General features: G+C 32.0%; 1 protein-coding gene and 1 long non-coding RNA gene across 4 annotated transcripts in view; one reads left to right on the forward strand and one right to left on the reverse strand.

The window, feature by feature from the left end:
- Positions 1-13,818, reverse strand: part of Asph (Aspartyl beta-hydroxylase) — a 64,343-nt gene that overhangs the window by 11,348 nt on the left and 39,177 nt on the right. The window lies entirely within an intron of this gene.
- On the forward strand, positions 846-1,799 carry LOC135267268 (uncharacterized). Its single transcript, XR_010335668.1, has 2 exons — positions 846-1,461; positions 1,513-1,799. It is a non-coding gene; the product is annotated as an uncharacterized LOC135267268 (long non-coding RNA).

Here is a 13,818-nt window from a genome sequence, read left to right on the forward strand (position 1 = left end):
ATTTCAAACGGAATTTTTCGCTCCTTTATGTCAATATTTGTATAGTTTAGCACTTGTATATCCGCAAAGTTTAATATAAATTATTTAATTTAAATTGTTTGCCAAATATTTATCATTGCAGCCATCAACAAACCGAATTATTTGCATAATTAATAAGATTTACGAAAATTCGACTAAGTGGGACAGGGCCGGACTTGAGCAAATTTGGTTAACTTCCTCGCCTTATTCATCACCTTGGACGTCACGTTATTGTTTTATCTCGACTTGATAATTACTTCGCATCAAATTTTTTATTGTTTCACTGCAATTGCTACCAAAACATGAAAATTTCTGAAGTTTTTTGAAGTGTTATCCTGTAAAGCATCCAAAAAAGCGTTCAACTGTAAGAAGTAATAAACCAACGGACACCAGTTAGGGCATTACCAGTTCTCTAACAGTTTAAAAATTGGAACTTCTAAAATTAGAAATAGAAATACAAACACCAGAATCTGCGTACAATTTTCCATCAAAAACGGAAACCCAAAATCAATTGGGGCTATAATTCCGCCAACACATGCATTTAATATTTTCACACTTAACTCCTAAAGAATTCTATTTTTATTCTCTACAACTAATTGTAAAATATTCTGTTTGTAGTTTTTGGTGATTTGTCTTAGCGATAACTCCAGTAATCCAGAGTTAATAATAATTTTAACCAAACTGCATTTCTGGTAATAAATATGATCAGTACTAGGAAGATGACTCCCAGACACGTGGTGTCTGATGTCTAGCTCTAATGCAGCAGATCCGCCCACAAGCTATAAATTTGGCAGCCGCGAGTAAATATTCAGTTTATGAGAAAAGAATTGTTGCGACGTAGACCAAACCAATTGAAATTGGCAGTGCGCTGTCGGTTGAGTTAACGGGAAAAATAACAATAAATACAGTTTTATGGTTATAATTAACATTAACGAATTACTTCCAGTCGATTTATGCAAATGAGTCTTGTCAACATCGATTCGATTTATCGTTTTGCGGATGAGTGATCTCCCAAAAAGTTGACGATTGTATTTCGCAACGTGTCGATTGCTCCGGCAAATAAAACGTAGATCTGCCAATTACACGCGTTCGGTTCTGATTCATTCGAGTCAACAATAATCACGATTCACTTAGATGAACGCAGTTTCAAAAATCCGGGGAAAATTTCGTCCCACGCTTTTTTGAGTGTGCGAAATTAGGGATCGGGTTCATAAACTTTCAATCCTCTTGTAAATAATCCCGACTGTGGGAATAATAACTTCATTGCTGGTTATATAATTTGGGGTGAGCGAATGAGGGTGAGAGTCAAGTGCGAACCATCAATAGGTGGGGGAGTGGAGATATAAACGCACGCGGCGCCAAAGTCTTGCATTTGCGTTTAACAGTTCTGTCGAGATGTCGGTCAGACGATTTTTCATCTGGACGGGACACAACTGTCTCAAAGTGAGTACCAGTTCATTTCAAATTGGCCAATTAGCTAATTCCGAGCGACAGGTGTTGAAGAACTTGTCCACTTCGATCCAAAATCGCTACAATAGGAAGAGATTCAAAAACTCGACTTTTTCCATTTCGACCTTCGAACGGGGAAGCGTCTCCACGGAAATCACGGTTCTGGAGTACGAAATCACACCCTGTATGTGCCACAATTACCAACGCGAAAACGAAGTCAATGAAAACCTGGAGAGGAGGTGGAGGTGCAAATATTATTAATTTTTTTGTTGCAAATAGACAAGGCTGTGATTTTATGTATACTTAAGCGAATAAATTATTATTTTTTATAATGTGTTTCTGTTCCCGTCACGTATCAAAAAATCAACACGTAAGACGTCAAGGATTCGTCCGATTGTTTACACTTCTGACGCTTGTTTTGCTTAAAACAATTGTTTCCCGTCGAGATGTAAAAATATTTTGAGCTCCTCCACCAAAATTCTCGTCTAGTGTAACACGTTTTAATAATTTTAAGCGGTAATATTTATGGAGCGCTGGGGTGGAAAAAAATACACAGGTGTCTCGCAACAAGTTCAAATTAAAAATAAAATGATCCATGTGTTTTTTACTGATTTATTTTAAACACTGTGCTGATATCGACTGCATCTTCTTACATTTTATTCTTTTACTCGAAAACAGAACATTTTCCAAAAAAAATCTTCTAAATCCAAAAGGCTTTCGAAGTCAAATTAATTTGTGCCACAAAATGATTTATTTTACAATTTGCACCAACGAAAAAACGACTACATGTCAAATTAAAAAAAGTCGGATAAAAACGTTTTTAGAAATAATAAAAATACATATCAACTTATATTTTATTAATGCACTTATTCCACACGAGTTTAAAAAAAACTGCAGACGCTATTGAATTTTTATTTATGTTTAAAAATAAGATAAACCTACCAAAAAAAAACAAAACACAATAATGTCAATTTTTATTTTCATTCGTGTTTTTTTGGCATACATTTAGGAGATTGTGTCAAGTGCAAATTCTAAACTAAAACCCGAAAAATGCAAAAGCAACGTAATTTCAAACTTTACTAGTAGTATTTCGGTGAACTTCATCAAAATATTCGAAAGTGAGAATGGGCTTTCAAAGCCAAACTAATTTGTGTTCCAATGTTATGAAATGATTTACGCTAAGGGGGCCCCTTTAAGAGTGACCTACAATCTTACAATTTGCACAATCGAAAAAATAACTACAAGCCAAATTTAAAGAAATGGTAAGTACACCAGCAAATACAGAACAATATTTAGGTTCAACGATTAATGAACTTATCATTATAGGTTTTCTTTGTACAATGTAAAATTTTAAGTTTTTTTCAAAACATCTCGTTTTGTTTGTTTTTGTAATTGAATCTATTGCAATAAAAATTATATTTTTATTATTCCTGCTGTAGAAAATATAGAAAAATATATACTAAATTACAAGATTTTAACACCTAATTTTTGTTTTTTAAGACCTTTATTGACCTTTTTAAGTTCTCTATTAATCATAGTCAAAATATTTGCACTCTCTTACAACACAGCCCTGATATGCAGGGTAATTTTTTGAAAAACGGCAAACGCTATAGGATTTTTATTTATGGTCCGATTACAAAAACTAAAAAAAAAACAACTAAATGGCTTTTAATGTTACGCCTTTTAATTTTACTTGACTGTCTTGACCACCAAAGGCCTCTCATTTGGTATGATCATACTTTTGGATATTAAAAATTACTGATTTGCTTTCTGGAAATTGATACCTACATGAAAATTGAATTATACTGAGCCTAACCGCAGAGTAAACCCGACTTTCACAATGTTTATGTTTTTGCTTTTCATCGTTTAGAAACGAATTTTATTTGTGTACCAAACAAATCGGATAAATTAGCACACAATAAATTTAAAATTTTATTTGTAGCAAAATTTAATCGAAATTTTATTTTTAGCTTTGCTTGGATAATAATTACAGTCAGCCTAGGTCAATAAAAAGGAGGAAACGTCCCAGATGACACAATCCATCAATTTAAAATAAAGCCTGGCTGGCTGTCAATATAACGTAATTAAAATAATAAATTTCAGTAGTAAAAAGGCCCCTTCAGAACACTTTGTATTTTTTTAAGCATTTGGCCTTGTTTTTACACAGCAACTCACTGCTGTAAACAAACTCTGGCAAAGCGTCCCTGAAGTCGGAGTAAAAGATACTTTTGGTAATTCGTCTTCGACTCATGAGCCTCTGGTGAATTTATGTGATTTTAATAAATAAATTGACACATTTTTAATTGCAAATCATCATATGTATATTTTTTATAAGAAATATGTTTGGTTAATCAATTTAAAAGACATGACTTATGATAAAGAACCGAAATTAATTAAAGATTATTTATTACTTTTTACCAGATGATTTTAGAGAAATTTCACATATTTATCAAAGACCTTCAGATAGTTGTTAAAAATTTATATTATTTAATTGATTTTCCAAGTTTTAATGTTTAAAGACGATATAATAGTTAATCTATTGAAAATTTAGGAATATCAAAAGGAAAAAGAATTGATGCGATATTTAGAACTTATTCTGGAAAAACATATATATTTTATGAATTATGAAAGTTATTGTTTTGTATATTGAGTTTGATGAGTGTTTGTTTAGATCAAAGAAAAACGGCCTTACTTCAGAATTATTTGCTGGAATACCTCCAAATATATGCAGAGCATTCAGATATAGAAATTTATATTTCTTTAAAGATAAAATGTTTTATGAATTTGATGATATTTCGAATACATTAGTCAAATCTGAGAAATTTGACTTGACAGTTTTTGGATTTAAATGTGGTCTTATCGATCAAATAATAAAACTAACTAATCGTCTGTGATTCACCTAAGGTATGCTGTATGCTACACATTTTTTCATACTTTCATTAACTGAAAGAATTTATACTTAAAATAATAAATAATAATAAAATAATATATAGGTACTCCTATGTTTTTTTTTAAATGACTTTAAAGACTTGGTCATTTTCTGGAGTGTATACCATTTGGGTATACACCAAATTTTCCAACTCACATAATTCTATTAAATAAATTTTATCTTCATCTAGTTTTGACATAGTTCTATAATTATGCAAATTCTATTCATTAACAAACAGTTTTCACATCAATTTTACAGACAGGGTGTTTTACCCCATCGAAAAATTTCATTACTATTTCAACTACTAATTTCTAATAACTTGAATGTGTAACCAAAGTAACGAAAAGCAATAGAAAAGAGCACCCCCCGTTTAGTGCAGGACCGGGCCCAAGATTTAATTTATGCGCCCGTCTCGCCTTGAGCGTCACGTGACGCACCTGAGACATCTTTTAAAGTCGTTGGAGTGCAAACACAGCACCGAATTTGCGTTTTTGGGTAAATTTTTATGCGTTTTTTCGAAATTTGTCGAATTGCGGACCTGGAAAAAAGGCATTAGAATATAAGTCGGCCATTATGGTCACGTGCACGTCTCGAAAACGGAAACAATGGACAGAAGATCAGCGTGTGTCGAACACGCGCCACTGACGTCACAACTCAAATCTTTCGCTACTGCCGCTTTTATGTGCCCTATTTCTAGCCGAAAAGGTATTAGCATGATTCATAAAATCGGTTCTTTGTAATAATTACGGTCAATGTTGACCAATGGACAGATGCAGAAGCATAAATTGGTACAGTCAATAGGTTTATTCCTGAAAACGTGGCTCGACGCCCGTTTAATTAGTTGAGAGGTGAAAATCAACTTGCCCGAATCGAACGCTATCACTATTATCAGAAATGACAGTTATTCGCTGCCTGACTTCAGGAGATAACGGAGATTTGTATGGACATTATGAGGCAGAACGAGGGTCACAAACAATTAACTACTTTTTTTATATTTAACTATTCACAGAACTGATAACTGGTCTAGATTTTTTATTTGTTCTCTCTCTTCTCAATTAATTAATTTGTGCAGTAATTAAAAATTAAATTATTAAATTTAGAACAGATAATAGTGTTTAAGATAAGCAACCCTCACAATAAGATATTTTGACAAAAGATACTTTGACCCGAAATTCCTTGCATAATAAAAATTTAATGGTGTACAAAGAAAACGCTGCTACAAGAAATAAGTAAGTTTTGGATTAAAGTAACATAATTTTAGACATATTTGGTTTTTCCACTAATTTTGCCAAAAAATTGCAAAAAAATGTATTACTTTTTGACATTTTGGACAAAATCACGAAAAATTGGTGAGTTTTTTTTACTTAGAAACAAAGCAAATTCTAACCAGAAAAGCCAAAATATGTTATTTTTACACAAGGTGGTAATATATCCCGATATATGTATTATTTGTATAAAATTTCACAAAACGTGATAATTCGGTTATTTAATAATAAAATCAGTCCAAAGAGATCAAAAAACGTCAATTTCGACCAAACTTAGTCAATGTAGTTTCACAAAATAAGGACGTTTATCGTTCAAAAGTAAGATAAATCGAAAAAAAAAACAAAATTGTTATTTTCGACTTCCCTTTGAGACCTTTTGCCCTATTTTGGAAAATTTAAGTAAAATTAGTATTAAGTAAATGCCGCAAAATATAAGTGTTTTACTCAGGAAATTTTAGCAAAAAAATCAAATTTTTAAATCTCATGAAAAGTTCGTATAATACAGAAAATGAGCCGCTGAAGTCAATGGAACAAACCGCATTGCTCTACGACTTTTAGTTTTTGAGTTATGAATTTTTTTGTTGGATAAAATTTTCCACTATGACAAATGGCTACCCTAAATTTAGGCAAAAAATTTTAAATTTTTAATTCTTGTGAAAAATTGATATAATATGTAAAATGAGCCGTAGAATTCAATCGAACAAACCGCAATGCTCTACGACTTTTAGTTTTTTTTTTATGAATTTTTTTAGTGAAAAACTTTGATCGCCTCTGTAGCCGGAACCGTTGCCCGGAGCGGCTCCGGGTTTAATCGAAAAAATAGAGAAAATTAAGCGCTATCAGATGGTTTTTTGTTCGTTGCTCTAAGTCTTACAGTTTCCGAGAAAAACGCAAAAAAAGGTTTCCATTTTCACTTTTTTTCAATTTTCAATCGCTAATTACGGCGAAACTATTAGAGTTATCGAGAAACGGAAAAATGGAGGATAACCGGAATAAAAAACTCTACAAAATGGCATAGGACTCAAGGCGATATCTCGCAAAAAATTTTTCAATTTTCAAACGCCGATTACGGCCAAACTAAAAGAGCTAGGAGAAAACGCTTTTTTAGATCGGAAAGAGCACATCGAAATCTATAAAATAGAATTGGTTTTATTTGATTTTGAGACACTTTAAAATTGACCGATTTCTAAGGGGGGGGTGTTAACTTTTTTTTAATTTTTTTTATTTTATCATTTACGGCTAAACTATTCTAAAAAGTGGAACTGTTTTGATCCATACCTATGCAAAATGATCCGGGGAATCGATTGGCATCGAGAAAATTGCCAAATTCCCAATAGTTTTTTAGTTATGAATTTTTTAAAATTTTACCAATTTTTGCATTTAGCAGCAGTTTGCTCGAAAACTATTAGTCAGAGAACAATAATCTTTTTTGAAAAAAATAGATAATTTAAAGAGCTTTCCAACGATAATACACTTCATGGGGTTATCTCTAATAGTTCCGGAGCTATTGCTCGAGAAATGTTCCGGGTACCCAAAACCGACAAAAACTGCGACGAAAATTGAAAAAATCAAACATCAAAAAATCGAACATATGGACTTTTTGTGGACTTTTAACAACTTTTGTGGGTTGTTAAGACATGTAGAAGTCCATAAAAATTTACTGGAGTGAGTTTAAAAAAAAATTTTTTTTTCACCTCTTTGAAGGTAAGTTTTATTACTCAGGAAATTTTAGCAAAAAATAACAAATTTTTAAATCTCATGAAAAGTTCGTATAATACAGAAAATGAGCCGCTGAATTCAATGGAACAAACCGCATTGCTCTACGACCTTTAGTTTTTGAGTTATGAATTTTTTTGTTGGATAAAATTTTCCACTATGACAAATGGCTACCCTAAATTTAGGCAAAAAATTTTAAATTTTTAATTCTTGTGAAAAATTGATATAATATGTAAAATGAGCCGTAGAATTCAATCGAACAAACCGCAATGCTCTACGACTTTTAGTTTTTTTTTTATGAATTTTTTTAGTGAAAAACTTTGATCGCCTCTGTAGCCGGAACCGTTGCCCGGAGCGGCTCCGGGTTTAATCGAAAAAATAGAGAAAATTAAGCGCTATCAGATGGTTTTTTGTTCGTTGCTCTAAGTCTTACAGTTTCCGAGAAAAACGCAAAAAAAGGTTTCCATTTTCACTTTTTTTCAATTTTCAATCGCTAATTACGGCGAAACTATTAGAGTTATCGAGAAACGGAAAAATGGAGGATAACCGGAATAAAAAACTCTACAAAATGGCATAGGACTCAAGGCGATATCTCGCAAAAAATTTTTCAATTTTCAAACGCCGATTACGGCCAAACTAAAAGAGCTAGGAGAAAACGCTTTTTTAGATCGGAAAGAGCACATCGAAATCTATAAAATAGAATTGGTTTTATTTGATTTTGAGACACTTTAAAATTGACCGATTTCTAAGGGGGGGGTGTTAACTTTTTTTTAATTTTTTTTATTTTATCATTTACGGCTAAACTATTCTAAAAAGTGGAACTGTTTTGATCCATACCTATGCAAAATGATCCGGGGAATCGATTGGCATCGAGAAAATTGCCAAATTCCCAATAGTTTTTTAGTTATGAATTTTTTAAAATTTTACCAATTTTTGCATTTAGCAGCAGTTTGCTCGAAAACTATTAGTCAGAGAACAATAATCTTTTTTGAAAAAAATAGATAATTTAAAGAGCTTTCCAACGATAATACACTTCATGGGGTTATCTCTAATAGTTCCGGAGCTATTGCTCGAGAAATGTTCCGGGTACCCAAAACCGACAAAAACTGCGACGAAAATTGAAAAAATCAAACATCAAAAAATCGAACATATGGACTTTTTGTGGACTTTTAACAACTTTTGTGGGTTGTTAAGACATGTAGAAGTCCATAAAAATTTACTGGAGTGAGTTTAAAAAAAAATTTTTTTTTCACCTCTTTGAAGGTAAGTTTTATTACTCAGGAAATTTTAGCAAAAAATAACAAATTTTTAAATCTCATGAAAAGTTCGTATAATACAGAAAATGAGCCGCTGAATTCAATGGAATAAACCGCATTGCTCTACGACCTTTAGTTTTTGAGTTATGAATTTTTTTGTTGGATAAAATTTTCCACTATGACAAATGGCTACCCTAAATTTAGGCAAAAAATTTTAAATTTTTAATTCTTGTGAAAAATTGATATAATATGTAAAATGAGCCGTAGAATTCAATCGAACAAACCGCAATGCTCTACGACTTTTAGTTTTTTTTTTATGAATTTTTTTAGTGAAAAACTTTGATCGCCTCTGTAGCCGGAACCGTTGCCCGGAGCGGCTCCGGGTTTAATCGAAAAAATAGAGAAAATTAAGCGCTATCAGATGGTTTTTTGTTCGTTGCTCTAAGTCTTACAGTTTCCGAGAAAAACGCAAAAAAAGGTTTCCATTTTCACTTTTTTTCAATTTTCAATCGCTAATTACGGCGAAACTATTAGAGTTATCGAGAAACGGAAAAATGGAGGATAACCGGAATAAAAAACTCTACAAAATGGCATAGGACTCAAGGCGATATCTCGCAAAAAATTTTTCAATTTTCAAACGCCGATTACGGCCAAACTAAAAGAGCTAGGAGAAAACGCTTTTTTAGATCGGAAAGAGCACATCGAAATCTATAAAATAGAATTGGTTTTATTTGATTTTGAGACACTTTAAAATTGACCGATTTCTAAGGGGGGGGTGTTAACTTTTTTTTAATTTTTTTTATTTTATCATTTACGGCTAAACTATTCTAAAAAGTGGAACTGTTTTGATCCATACCTATGCAAAATGATCCGGGGAATCGATTGGCATCGAGAAAATTGCCAAATTCCCAATAGTTTTTTAGTTATGAATTTTTTAAAATTTTACCAATTTTTGCATTTAGCAGCAGTTTGCTCGAAAACTATTAGTCAGAGAACAATAATCTTTTTTGAAAAAAATAGATAATTTAAAGAGCTTTCCAACGATAATACACTTCATGGGGTTATCTCTAATAGTTCCGGAGCTATTGCTCGAGAAATGTTCCGGGTACCCAAAACCGACAAAAACTGCGACGAAAATTGAAAAAATCAAACATCAAAAAATCGAACATATGGACTTTTTGTGGACTTTTAACAACTTTTGTGGGTTGTTAAGACATGTAGAAGTCCATAAAAATTTACTGGAGTGAGTTTAAAAAAAAATTTTTTTTTCACCTCTTTGAAGGTAAGTTTTATTACTCAGGAAATTTTAGCAAAAAATAACAAATTTTTAAATCTCATGAAAAGTTCGTATAATACAGAAAATGAGCCGCTGAATTCAATGGAACAAACCGCATTGCTCTACGACCTTTAGTTTTTGAGTTATGAATTTTTTTGTTGGATAAAATTTTCCACTATGACAAATGGCTACCCTAAATTTAGGCAAAAAATTTTAAATTTTTAATTCTTGTGAAAAATTGATATAATATGTAAAATGAGCCGTAGAATTCAATCGAACAAACCGCAATGCTCTACGACTTTTAGTTTTTTTTTTATGAATTTTTTTAGTGAAAAACTTTGATCGCCTCTGTAGCCGGAACCGTTGCCCGGAGCGGCTCCGGGTTTAATCGAAAAAATAGAGAAAATTAAGCGCTATCAGATGGTTTTTTTGTTCGTTGCTCTAAGTCTTACAGTTTCCGAGAAAAACGCAAAAAAAGGTTTCCATTTTCACTTTTTTTCAATTTTCAATCGCTAATTACGGCGAAACTATTAGAGTTATCGAGAAACGGAAAAATGGAGGATAACCGGAATAAAAAACTCTACAAAATGGCATAGGACTCAAGGCGATATCTCGCAAAAAATTTTTCAATTTTCAAACGCCGATTACGGCCAAACTAAAAGAGCTAGGAGAAAACGCTTTTTTAGATCGGAAAGAGCACATCGAAATCTATAAAATAGAATTGGTTTTATTTGATTTTGAGACACTTTAAAATTGACCGATTTCTAAGGGGGGGGTGTTAACTTTTTTTTAATTTTTTTTATTTTATCATTTACGGCTAAACTATTCTAAAAAGTGGAACTGTTTTGATCCATACCTATGCAAAATGATCCGGGGAATCGATTGGCATCGAGAAAATTGCCAAATTCCCAATAGTTTTTTAGTTATGAATTTTTTAAAATTTTACCAATTTTTGCATTTAGCAGCAGTTTGCTCGAAAACTATTAGTCAGAGAACAATAATCTTTTTTGAAAAAAATAGATAATTTAAAGAGCTTTCCAACGATAATACACTTCATGGGGTTATCTCTAATAGTTCCGGAGCTATTGCTCGAGAAATGTTCCGGGTACCCAAAACCGACAAAAACTGCGACGAAAATTGAAAAAATCAAACATCAAAAAATCGAACATATGGACTTTTTGTGGACTTTTAACAACTTTTGTGGGTTGTTAAGACATGTAGAAGTCCATAAAAATTTACTGGAGTGAGTTTAAAAAAAAATTTTTTTTTCACCTCTTTGAAGGTAAGTTTTATTACTCAGGAAATTTTAGCAAAAAATAACAAATTTTTAAATCTCATGAAAAGTTCGTATAATACAGAAAATGAGCCGCTGAATTCAATGGAACAAACCGCATTGCTCTACGACCTTTAGTTTTTGAGTTATGAATTTTTTTGTTGGATAAAATTTTCCACTATGACAAATGGCTACCCTAAATTTAGGCAAAAAATTTTAAATTTTTAATTCTTGTGAAAAATTGATATAATATGTAAAATGAGCCGTAGAATTCAATCGAACAAACCGCAATGCTCTACGACTTTTAGTTTTTTTTTTATGAATTTTTTTAGTGAAAAACTTTGATCGCCTCTGTAGCCGGAACCGTTGCCCGGAGCGGCTCCGGGTTTAATCGAAAAAATAGAGAAAATTAAGCGCTATCAGATGGTTTTTTGTTCGTTGCTCTAAGTCTTACAGTTTCCGAGAAAAACGCAAAAAAAGGTTTCCATTTTCACTTTTTTTCAATTTTCAATCGCTAATTACGGCGAAACTATTAGAGTTATCGAGAAACGGAAAAATGGAGGATAACCGGAATAAAAAACTCTACAAAATGGCATAGGACTCAAGGCGATATCTCGCAAAAAATTTTTCAATTTTCAAACGCCGATTACGGCCAAACTAAAAGAGCTAGGAGAAAACGCTTTTTTAGATCGGAAAGAGCACATCGAAATCTATAAAATAGAATTGGTTTTATTTGATTTTGAGACACTTTAAAATTGACCGATTTCTAAGGGGGGGGTGTTAACTTTTTTTTAATTTTTTTTATTTTATCATTTACGGCTAAACTATTCTAAAAAGTGGAACTGTTTTGATCCATACCTATGCAAAATGATCCGGGGAATCGATTGGCATCGAGAAAATTGCCAAATTCCCAATAGTTTTTTAGTTATGAATTTTTTAAAATTTTACCAATTTTTGCATTTAGCAGCAGTTTGCTCGAAAACTATTAGTCAGAGAACAATAATCTTTTTTGAAAAAAATAGATAATTTAAAGAGCTTTCCAACGATAATACACTTCATGGGGTTATCTCTAATAGTTCCGGAGCTATTGCTCGAGAAATGTTCCGGGTACCCAAAACCGACAAAAACTGCGACGAAAATTGAAAAAATCAAACATCAGAAAATCGAACATATGGACTTTTTGTGGACTTTTAACAACTTTTGTGGGTTGTTAAGACATGTAGAAGTCCATAAAAATTTACTGGAGTGAGTTTAAAAAAAAATTTTTTTTTCACCTCTTTGAAGGTAAGTTTTATTACTCAGGAAATTTTAGCAAAAAATAACAAATTTTTAAATCTCATGAAAAGTTCGTATAATACAGAAAATGAGCCGCTGAATTCAATGGAACAAACCGCATTGCTCTACGACCTTTAGTTTTTGAGTTATGAATTTTTTTGTTGGATAAAATTTTCCACTATGACAAATGGCTACCCTAAATTTAGGCAAAAAATTTTAAATTTTTAATTCTTGTGAAAAATTGATATAATATGTAAAATGAGCCGTAGAATTCAATCGAACAAACCGCAATGCTCTACGACTTTTAGTTTTTTTTTTATGAATTTTTTTAGTGAAAAACTTTGATCGCCTCTGTAGCCGGAACCGTTGCCCGGAGCGGCTCCGGGTTTAATCGAAAAAATAGAGAAAATTAAGCGCTATCAGATGGTTTTTTGTTCGTTGCTCTAAGTCTTACAGTTTCCGAGAAAAACGCAAAAAAAGGTTTCCATTTTCACTTTTTTTCAATTTTCAATCGCTAATTACGGCGAAACTATTAGAGTTATCGAGAAACGGAAAAATGGAGGATAACCGGAATAAAAAACTCTACAAAATGGCATAGGACTCAAGGCGATATCTCGCAAAAAATTTTTCAATTTTCAAACGCCGATTACGGCCAAACTAAAAGAGCTAGGAGAAAACGCTTTTTTAGATCGGAAAGAGCACATCGAAATCTATAAAATAGAATTGGTTTTATTTGATTTTGAGACACTTTAAAATTGACCGATTTCTAAGGGGGGGGTGTTAACTTTTTTTTAATTTTTTTTATTTTATCATTTACGGCTAAACTATTCTAAAAAGTGGAACTGTTTTGATCCATACCTATGCAAAATGATCCGGGGAATCGATTGGCATCGAGAAAATTGCCAAATTCCCAATAGTTTTTTAGTTATGAATTTTTTAAAATTTTACCAATTTTTGCATTTAGCAGCAGTTTGCTCGAAAACTATTAGTCAGAGAACAATAATCTTTTTTGAAAAAAATAGATAATTTAAAGAGCTTTCCAACGATAATACACTTCATGGGGTTATCTCTAATAGTTCCGGAGCTATTGCTCGAGAAATGTTCCGGGTACCCAAAACCGACAAAAACTGCGACGAAAATTGAAAAAATCAAACATCAAAAAATCGAACATATGGACTTTTTGTGGACTTTTAACAACTTTTGTGGGTTGTTAAGACATGTAGAAGTCCATAAAAATTTACTGGAGTGAGTTTAAAAAAAAATTTTTTTTTCACCTCTTTGAAGGTAAGTTTTATTACTCAGGAAATTTTAGCAAAAAATAACAAATTTTTAAATCTCATGAAAAGTTCGTATAATACAGA

Source organism: Tribolium castaneum, chromosome 10, assembly GCF_031307605.1.
Source record: "Tribolium castaneum strain GA2 chromosome 10, icTriCast1.1, whole genome shotgun sequence".
Lineage (NCBI taxonomy): Eukaryota > Metazoa > Arthropoda > Insecta > Coleoptera > Tenebrionidae > Tribolium > Tribolium castaneum.